This window comes from Belonocnema kinseyi, chromosome 8 (genome assembly GCF_010883055.1).
Source record: "Belonocnema kinseyi isolate 2016_QV_RU_SX_M_011 chromosome 8, B_treatae_v1, whole genome shotgun sequence".
Classification (NCBI taxonomy): Eukaryota; Metazoa; Arthropoda; class Insecta; order Hymenoptera; family Cynipidae; genus Belonocnema; species Belonocnema kinseyi.
In genome coordinates this window covers 71748233-71758179 of record NC_046664.1, presented here as the reverse complement: position 1 = coordinate 71758179, position 9947 = coordinate 71748233, and the positions used below count along the sequence as shown (strand labels likewise).

At 29.2% G+C, this 9947-nt stretch overlaps 1 protein-coding gene and 1 long non-coding RNA gene across 2 annotated transcripts in view; one reads left to right on the top strand and one right to left on the bottom strand.

The window, feature by feature from the left end:
* LOC117178259 overlaps positions 1-9947 on the bottom strand; it is an 82995-nt gene that overhangs the window by 56496 nt on the left and 16552 nt on the right. The window lies entirely within an intron of this gene.
* On the top strand, positions 8255-8579 carry LOC117178261. Its single transcript, XR_004467815.1, has 2 exons — positions 8255-8406; positions 8479-8579. It is a non-coding gene; the product is annotated as an uncharacterized LOC117178261 (long non-coding RNA).

Below are 9947 nucleotides of genomic sequence, written 5' to 3'. Positions count from 1 at the left end.
TTTTCAACTATGCAAATCCATATCTTTTTTGAAAGCACCCACGTTGCAATATTTTTCTAATGAAAGAACACTATTTCAAAAGTATTGTCATATGTTTTCAGGATAAAATAATTAAAATTGCGTGAGTTGTGAATTTTGAAGTAAAAAACCCATTTTTTCACCTTTTTACAATATTTTTTTAACGAACTGAAAACAAGCAAATGGCTATAAAATCCACTGTACCTAATTAAAAATAGCATAAACTATATCGGATAATTTTATTGTGATAAAATATTCAATAGGGGTACACAATACATGATTAAAAACGCTGGGGTGTTTATCACCCACTATGAACTTTACCGTGATTTGCCATGTATGCACTTTGAGGGTGAATTGTGCCAACACGATTGACAATGATTGAGCCTTTTGCATTTAAATAAAATTATTTTTATTTAAATTAAGATAAAAGTGGTACTTCGATAAAAATGTGCGAATAGTTATTAAATGTGAAAAATTTAAAATCAAGTACACGATAAAAATAAATGAGTTAATTTTATATTATTGAAAGAAATAAAATTGTTATTTTTCATGATGCTCTCTTAAATTGTTTATTGTAGTGAAAAATTGTATGAAAGGCGAGCAACTTCCAAAAAAGCGATAGAAGTATTATTTAATTATTTTTAAAAACGCCAGGCTGTTATTAATTTATTAAAGTTAAACAATTGAAGAGTAATATTAGAGATAAAAGATTTTTTAATCAGAAAGAGGTCCCAATTTTTAATTCTTCGCCATTATTCACACATAAATCTATCTTATAATAAAAAAGTCTTTTTCTTTATTCAGCTTTCTAAATTTGTAGTTTTTTGAAATAAAAGTACTCGAAATGATGGAATGGATTCTTTCTAAATTGAATAGTGAATTTACATCAATGTCGGTTATGTTATAATCGGTAATCCTTATAAATTTGAAGTATCGCTTCACTTCTATTACTAATGTTTGACGTAAAACCAACTTTTTTATTATTCGCAAAGTAGCTACTAAAATCAAGAAAAAGATTTGGAAAAATTTCCTGGTTTGACAGACAAAACACCAGTTAATAAAGCTCGAAGCTTAAGTTTAAAAACTATATCTTTTTTATATAAATTACTTAAGAATAAATTCCAAATTAAATCATTCAAAGTGAAAGTTTTATGAAAACTGAGCATTTTAAAAATTAAAATATTTAAACCAGCGATTTCGAGTTCAAACGTTCAGTAATGTATGTAAAAATGACAAGCCTTCTGGACAATTTTTTTTAAAAAAGCATTCAGAATTGTACATTATGGATTCAGAAGCCTTTTACTTTGTTCGATTTAAAAGTATGCAATGTAAAATTTAAGTATAGAAAATGTAAATTTTTTATTTTATTTCGATTTGATTTGAATAAGTAAAACTTCAGAGACTTCAAAAATAGCATTTTAAAATTTAGGATTCTAATCTGTTTAATTTCAAGCGTAAGCATTTCCTAATTTTTTTCTAACTTTTCTCTAATTTATAAGATTTTTTCCACCGTATCACAACAGCTTATGAGTATAAATCGGATCATTTTTCTTTTTGAATTGCAAGGACTTGAAGCTGTAACAAAAAATTTGTAAAAATTGCAATATTGTTTTTAGGAACAAAAATATTTTGGTAAAATTTATGAAATATATAATCATGAAGTTTCTATATAATTTCCTTATAAATATATTTATTTAACTTTTATTCTGATTTGCCTACAGATAAGATGTTTTCAAATTTTTCTAACTTTTTATTAAAACTTCAAGTTCTTGCAATTCTAAAAGAAATTGTTTACAATTTTTACTTGTAAGCCATATCTACTTAAAATCTAGACAAATTATCTTCACCGTGGACTTATTTTATACAGAATTTCGAAAACAGTCAACCTTTTAAAGATATATTCTTTTAGCTCTGGTTTAATTGAAGTTAAGAGAATTTATTTAGTCATAAAAAGAAGTGGCCTAAGATATACAAAATCGATTTTATTTCTATATCTGTGTGACACGAGGCGTCAGTGGATTATACGGCAGTAGAGAATTCTTGCGATTGCTCGTTCTTTGATAGCTACACGCGTGCGACACCAGGCATCCCTGTGTTAGACAGTAATGGAACGTTAGACGTGTTTTCTTGGAGTTAATGACCCCAACGGAGCTGCCTTAATCTACGCTTGCTTGGATTTCAGTGACGTTTTTATAGGTGTATCGGGTCTTCTTATCTACCGACAATTTGGCCAAATACTCAATCTTCATTTTATAAAAACACAATTTTGAAAACCTCCAGCAACAGATACATACTATAAGGATGTACGGGCACTTTCATAATCACCCAATGTTCGGAGAGAAATTAGTTTTTGACTAACTAAAAAGGAACTTACAACAAAATAGTTGAATTCTCAATCAAAAAGATCAATTTTCACGAGAGAATTTTTATATTTCTAACAAAAAACACAAATTTTTAACAAAATACGGGAATTTTTAAAGAAATAATTCGATTTTTAACTAAAAAGATCAAGTTTCAATCAAAAATATCAAATTTTAAACAATAATAGAATAATTTAGTTTTTAGTTTATAAAAGTTAATATTCAATCAAAAAATTAGATTTTCTACAGATTATTTCAAATTTTTATTAAAACAGATGAACTTGACAACAAATAGTAAAAGTTTTAACAAAAAAGATGAATATTCAATCACAACGATTAATTTTCTATTACAAAATTTTTTTTAAAACAAATAATAGAATTATCAACTAAATTAATTTTCAATGCAAGTACAATATTATAAAAAGTATTTGAAATAAAATCGAATTTACTTAAAATCAGGCCGGTTCCACGCATTATTTAGCAGAATCCCTAAGCGATTAAAATTCTTGTGTAGTAAATCATGCAATACTTTTTTTTCCGATCTAAGACAAAAAAAACGACTTTAGTCATCTATGTTAAAAATAATAAAAAATAGATTATTGTTTCACCCATAAAATTAATTCTCTACAAAAAACTATTAGTTTTCAACTTACAATGATATGATTAAAATTTTCCTTAAAGACATTAATTTTTAACAAACGAAAAAAAAATCAAGAAAATAGTTGAATCCTCAATAAACAAGATAAGATTTTAACAAAGAAAAATAATTTTCTACCAAAAAGAAGAATTTTCAAATGAAAAAATTAATTTTTAATTATAAATATAAATATATAAAACCAGAAATAGAATAATTCCTTTTTAGTTAAAAGAATTAATATTTAACAAGAAACAATTAAATTTTAAGAAATTAATTGAAATTTTACTAAAACAGATGCATTTGATGATGCACAGTTGAACTTTCAAGCAAACAGATGTATTTTCAACTAAGACGATTAATTTTATATAAAAAAGACGATGTTTGAAACAAATAATTGAACTCATAAACCAAAAATATCAATTTTTAATTCCAAATTTCAGTATTCCACCAAAAATGGGATCGTTAAATCTTCAGTTAGAGAATTTAATTTTTAACAAAAAAACGGAATGTGCAACTTAATAGTTTTGTTTTTAATCGCAAAGATGAATTTTCAAACAGGAAGACTAATTTCCTACCAAAATAACGAATTTTCATCGAAATATATGCATTTTCAAACAAATGGTCGAATTTTCAAGTACAAAAGATCAATTTTTAACTTCAAATATCAATTCACTACCAAAAATGGTATAATCCAATTTTATCTTACATACATTAATTTTTGAATAACTATAAAGTAACTTTCAACAAAATATTTGAATTCTCAATGAAAAAGATGAATGTTCAAGGAAGAAGTTTTATATTTCTAACAAAAAACACAAATTTTCAACAAAATACATAAATTTTCAAACAAATAATTCCATTTTTATCTAAAAAAGATCAAGGTCCAATAAAAAATATCAAATTTTGAACAAAAATAGAATAATGCAGTTTTTGTTTATAAAAGTTAATATTCAATAAAAAAACTGAAATTTTCTACATATTATTTAAAATTTTAACTAAAACAGATGAATGTGACTTTCTAGAAGGATCTCCTAAGCCGTTAGAATACGTAAAAACGAACAATATTTTCGGTATCATCGTCAAACAAGTAGCGGTTTATGACTTCGAGTGTATACCTGTCCTAACAAAAAGAGTAATTCATTAACAAAGATTAGCTTTTATGACAGTCAGAATTACCCTTTTCGTTAGGACAGGTATACACTGGAAGTCATAAGCCGCTCATGTTGGAATCATAAAAATTCGACTCAAAAGATAAATTGATGTCTTTAAGACATATAAACTTATCTCCAAGACATAAATTAAAGTCTGGCTCCATCTCCAAACTGAGACATGGTCAAGTAGAACTTTTCGACTTCAGCATGTCTTGATCAGGAGCTATTCAAGTCGAACTCAAGTCAAAGCATTTTTTTATTGAAAATATTCAACAATTTAGTTGTCTTTTTGGGTTGAAAACTCAAGAATTTTGTATATATTTTTCTTTTTTCTTTGTTCGTTCTGGAGCTTCGCGTTCGATAATATATGCATCTCGCGCTTCGCGCTTGGTCTTTGTATATCGCCCAAAGTTGTGCACAGACTTTTTAAAATTAAAGATTAAAATATCTAAAACTGTAATTTGGTAGTTGTCAATTACTTCTGTTTAAGCTCCTTTGTTGAGCACATAATTATTTTGTTTAAAATTTGTTTTTTTTTTGTTGGCCTTCGACTACTTGGTTAAATGTTAAACTAATTAAGTAAAAATGGATATTTTTTGTGCTAAGGATTCATCATGTTAGTTGAAAATTTAATTCTTTTGTTAAAAATTCTTTCTTTCTTTGGTTGAAAATTAATCTTTTTTGTTGAACATTTCTCTAACTGTTTTAAGGTTAAGCGACCTTTTAAAAATTTATTTTTTTGTTTGAAGATTCATGATTTCAGTTAAAAATTTAATCTCTGCTTGATAATTTCTAATTTTTTTGGTTTAATTCAACTGTTATTGTTTTAAAATAATCATATTTTTTAGTAATTGGTTGAAAAGGACCCCGCACTAAATGTATAGGAAAATAACTTTCGGTGGATTTAACTAAAACTTTGTCATTTTTAAGGTTATAAGTGCCGGATGAAATATCCGTAAAAAAATCCAAAAATGGACAGTTTTAGCGCTATACGGCGCTAAGCGCTCAAGATCAGTGAATAAAACGAATTACAACAGATTTTGTTGCAAAAGCGATGTCAACATAGAAATCACGGTTCAAATCGTAGTCTCTCATATTTTCGCCTACACCGTTGACTCATATAGAGCGCTTCTAAAAACGATCAAACGCTAAGCGCCCAAGATTTTAACTTGACTAATTAATCACTTCTTTAAAGGCAGAAATGGTACCCAAAGTAACATTAGTAACTAGTGCGTACATTCTGATAATTACATTGTACTGTTCTCAAGAGTGCCGAACGCTAAGCGCTCATGATCAGTGAATAGAACGCATTACAACAGATTTTGTTACAAAAGCGATGTCAACATAGAAATCACGGTTCAAATCGTGGTCTCTCATATTTTCGCCTACACCGTGGACTCATATAGCGCGCTTCTAAAAACGATCAAACGCTAAGCGCCCAAGATTTTTACTTGACTAATTTATCACTTCTTTAAAGGCGGAAATGGTACCCAAAGTAACATTAGTAACTAGTGCGCACACACCGATAATAACATTCTACCCTTCACAAGAGGGTTGAACGCTAAGCGCTCAAGATCAGCGAATAAAACCAATCCTAGTAACTTTAGCGACAAAAGCGATGTCACTATAAGAATAACGCATCAGAAAGTAGTCAGTAATATGGTTAGGCAAACCAATGAGTTATATTGCGCGCTTCTCGAAACGATCAAACGCTAAGCGCGCAAGATTTGAACTTGACTAAGTAATTACTTTTTTAAAGACAGAAATGGTATCCAGAGTAACATTAGTAACTAGTGTGCACATAGATAATAACAGTGTACCCTTCGCCAGAGGGCCGAACGCTAAGCGCCCATGATCAGCAAATAGAACCAATCCTAGTAGCTTTAGCGACACAAGCGATGTGTGTATACGAAACACACATCAAGAAGAGGTCAGTAACATGTTTAGCCAAACCAATGACAATATGAGTCAACTCCGTTGACTCATATCGCGCGCTTCTCAGAACGGGCAAACGCTAAGCGCAGAAGATTTTATCTTGACTAAGAAATCACTTTTTCAAAGGCCTTTCACAAAAGAAATGACAGACAGACATACCGTCGTCGATGGAAATAATGAGTGAATGCTGCATGATAAACGACTGTCACTTTTCTAAAGCAAAAAGCGAACGACTCCAGAATGAGTGATGAACTTATTATTTCCATTGACGATGGTATTCTTGTCATTTCATAGGATTCTAGACGCTGCTAATAGAGGTGAACAAGCGAACCCGAATCAAGAGCCAGAAATAGTTTAATATTTCGCAAAAGCTACTGGGATTGGTTCTATTCGCTGATCATGGGTGCTTAGCGTTCGCCCCTCTTGCGAAGGGTACACTTTTATTATCGGAATGTGCGCACTAGTTACTAATGTTACTTTGGGTACCATTTCTGCCTTTAAAGAAGTGATCAATTAGTCAAGTTAAACTCTTGGGCGCTTAGCATTCGATCGTTTTAAGAAGCGCACTATATGAGTCAACGGTGTACGCGAAAATATGACAAACCACGATCTGAACCGTGATTTCTATGTTGACATCGATTTTGTAACAAAATATGTTGTAATTCGTTTTATTCACTGATCTTGAGAGCTTAGCGCCGCATAGCGCTAAAACTGTCCATTTTTTGGGATTTTTTTTACGGATATTTCATCCGGCACTTATAACCTTAAAAATTAAAAAGTTTCAGATAAATACACCGAAAGCCATTTTCCCATACATTTAGTGCGGGGTCCTTTATCTACTTTTTAAAAAGTTCAACTATTTTGTTAAAATGTTATGTTTTTGGATGAAAATGTAACTATTTCGTTGAAAATTTGTTAAATTTTTTTAAACTGAAAATTCAACTTTTTCATTTTCAGTGTAAACAGTTTTGTTAAAAATTTGTCTTCTTGATGAAAGATTTGCATTTACAACCGAATAGTTTAACTTTTAAACAAATACTTAAATTATCATCCTACAAATATAAATTTTAAACTGAATTGCCAAATTTTCAAACAAAAAAGATTAATCTTCAACAAAAAAGAGTTGCATAAAAAAAGAATTCTCAATGAAAACGTAGTAGTGAACATCTTTAAAAAAAATAATTTCAACAAAATATAAAAATTTTTAACCAGAGTTGAATTTTCGAACAAATTTGTTAATTTTCAACAAAGTAGTTGAATTTTTAACCTGCAAATATGGATTTTCGATAAAAAATTTAATATTTGATATTTCAAGTAATGCAGATGCTGCCAAGAGATGCATTGTAAAAATAAGGATCTTTTTATTCAAATTATTTTCTGAAAACTCACTAAAAAGAATATCAATTTTTGATAGTGTTAATTCTTGAAATAGAGATTCATAATACTTCGTATTTAGAATACTACTTTGTCGTCTTCGCGTTTTAAATACTCTTATGATAATTTTAAACTTCGGTACTGAATTACGAATAAATATAATAAATCCTCGGTTTCCCCTATTTTGTAACGACATTATACTAAAGTGTAATTTATTTATTTCATTAATTCTAACGAAAGGTCTCTCAGTGCAAGATTTTCAGGGGAGAGTTTTCCAAGTGGCAACAAGCTTATTACATGTGTTTTTCTACTTATAAGAAAATTGATTATTATAATGCGCGTGCAAAAAATTTGCGATATTGATTTACAAAAATTGTGATTTAAAAATGCAAAGTCCCGTTCGATTTCCTATAAAGTTTGGTGAAATCCTTGGAAACATTTTGAATTTATGTGGAATCTATTTAAAATAATTCAAATCCCACAATATGAGTAAAAAAATTTTTTTACATAAAAAGTAGCTTAGGGAGGAGGGGGGGGGTGACAATTGTTGAATGTTGCATGACGTTCGGCCTGATTTATATCTACTGATATAAAACTAATGAAAAGAATAATAACATAGCACACATCATGTCATTATTCATAGAACATGCAATTAAGTATATACTACAAGAAGTAATTACAGTCTAAGTGCATTCTACTAATCAATATATATTATCTTGCAATAAATTGTCCATTCTTTTCTTAGGATATGTGAAAAAAATCATTTAAAAACCTTTTCAAATTCGGAAAACACAACAAATATTACATTTTTAGTCACACTGCGCACGAGAGAACGGTTACTTTTTCATAATGAAGATATTTCTACCGACTTTAGTGCACATATCTTTAGTTTTTGTTGCATTTTATCTGGGAGGGACTTCAATGGGTGATGGTAAATAGAAGAAAAAAAACTATTATCTATAATTACGCAGATTTTTTTCATTTGCACAATTGTATATTTCAGATCCCCGGGTTGGGCTTGATTATTTCGTCTTTTGATCTTAATCATGTCACACGTATTACCTAAAATGTTCTTCATGCTCAATAAATGAATAAAAATCTAAATTGTCTCATTGTTTTTCCCTTCTTATTGTAAAAGTCTTTTAAATTTATATAGGTGAAAAAGCCATTTCCTGTTCTAAATTATTAGCAGTGAACTATATTTTATTTAGACCGTGATTAGAATGAAAAATTCAGAGGTTATTGTCAGGTAAAAAACATCATTCTAATATCTATCTTATAATAACTCTTTATATCTTTTTAAGTCTTCGAAATTCTATTAGAATCTTCTTCTATGTTTCTATATCCGTGAAAATACTTTGGTATTACATTATATCCTTTTAAACTCTGCGACTTTTTTCTAAATACTATAAAACATTTTATAATCACACAAAATTTCCTTAAATCCCTTGAAATTTTGGCACTTCTAGAAATTTAGTTACATCTCTAAAAATCTAAATAAACTTCGTAAAATGCCTTTGAAATTAAAAAATTCTTTCGAAAAAATAGAGGCTTTTCCTGAAACTGTTAGGTAATTTATTCAAGTCTTTATAAAAATCTTTTAAAATCATTTGAAATCATACCCCAAATGTTTTATGATCCCTTAAAATTGGTTAAGATTCCTTGAGATCTAGTAAAATCCGTAAAAAGTGTTGGAAATCTCGTCATATTTCGTAAAAATATTGCGATCATTTGAAATACTTTGTAGTCTGTTGAAGTACCTTAAAATCCCTTAAAATATTTTCAAATCAGTAAAATACTTTAAATACTTCAAATACTTTCAAATATTTCAAATTCTTTGAAATCCCGCTTAATTGAAAATAGTTTATATATTTTTGATATTTTAAGTAAAAAATATGAAATTTTTCAACAAAAGAGGGCGACTATTTTCTTCTTCGTAACCGAATTCACATCATGAGATTGTGACTGCCGTTCCGTCTATAATCGAAATTTTATTTAAACAGATATATTAGTTATCCCTGCTAGAAATAATCAATTGAGATTAATAAGAAACAATCGAACTAATATCTCAGTTCTCAATCGTTCCAAATCATGTTTCGCCATCTAGCTTTAGTTCAAGACACTAACTGTAAGTAAAGTCGTTTAGCATACTTCGCAGAGCTGCCGGAACGAGCTACAAATTAACCCCCACCGTAACTACTGTTTGAGAGCCGCAAAACAGAAGGTGCATGAAGAAGAACATGCACTGTGAGTTCGTGTGTAAGCCGAAAATGCACGATTCGACTTCGGTTTTCTGCTCTACGATGATTGTCGATCTGAAAGCTTCGGAAGACTTCGGTGGTCTTCTATTTATATTTCGGTCCCCATTTGAAAGAAATGGAAGAAATTAGCGAATTTAATGTTCCGCGTGATACTTCATTTCATGCATGAGTCGATTTTGAGGTTATGTTTTTCAGGTGTATATAGTATGAA